Raw genomic sequence first — 710 nt, 5'->3', positions numbered from 1 at the left:
TAACTAAACCAGATGACGCAATGCACTTCGTTGTAGTGAAATAGTATAGACAATGCCGTAAATATGGAATGGATGCTACTACATTTTTCTGAAATTAATTATCAATCTTATCATATTTTTCCAGATGTGGGACCGAAGGCAGACAACGATAAAGTAGTTCATGGAAAAATCGAAAAAAGAAATGTTTCACGAGATACGAAAAACTGAAAATCATATTGTCTAACAATGAGTTCCAATTTGTGAAGAAACTGTGGAGGACCAAGGAATTTATTTCACATAATACCTAAATCGCCATAGCATCCACCCTGTACTTCAGAAGAATGAAGTATTCTTGAGATAGGTTTCTGTAGACGAAACCTAGGTCGCTCGGAAATTTCATGCGCAGGATGGCTAAAATTATGAATGTACAGTCCAAAAGACTGTTCTGACACAAGTTAAGTAAGCAGACGTTTGTCATGTAGATTGGAACACTTTGTCATTCTCCTATACTTCTCCATTGCTTTGTGTAGCTATTTCACTTCTGACTGTTGATTGAATGATCAGTCTGTTATTTTCTGAGTGTTGATGACTACATTGAATGGATATTTATCAGCATTTTCACTGCATTATTTTTGAGTATCGTGACAGTTTACGACCTGTAGAGTAATAGCAGATAAGACACTACTAACACATTTGTTTTCTCTTTTGTTCAGTACTGCATTCTTTTTATT

Source organism: Schistocerca cancellata, chromosome 2 (genome assembly GCF_023864275.1).
Source record: "Schistocerca cancellata isolate TAMUIC-IGC-003103 chromosome 2, iqSchCanc2.1, whole genome shotgun sequence".
NCBI lineage: Eukaryota > Metazoa > Arthropoda > Insecta > Orthoptera > Acrididae > Schistocerca > Schistocerca cancellata.
This window is presented reverse-complemented; position numbering follows the sequence as displayed.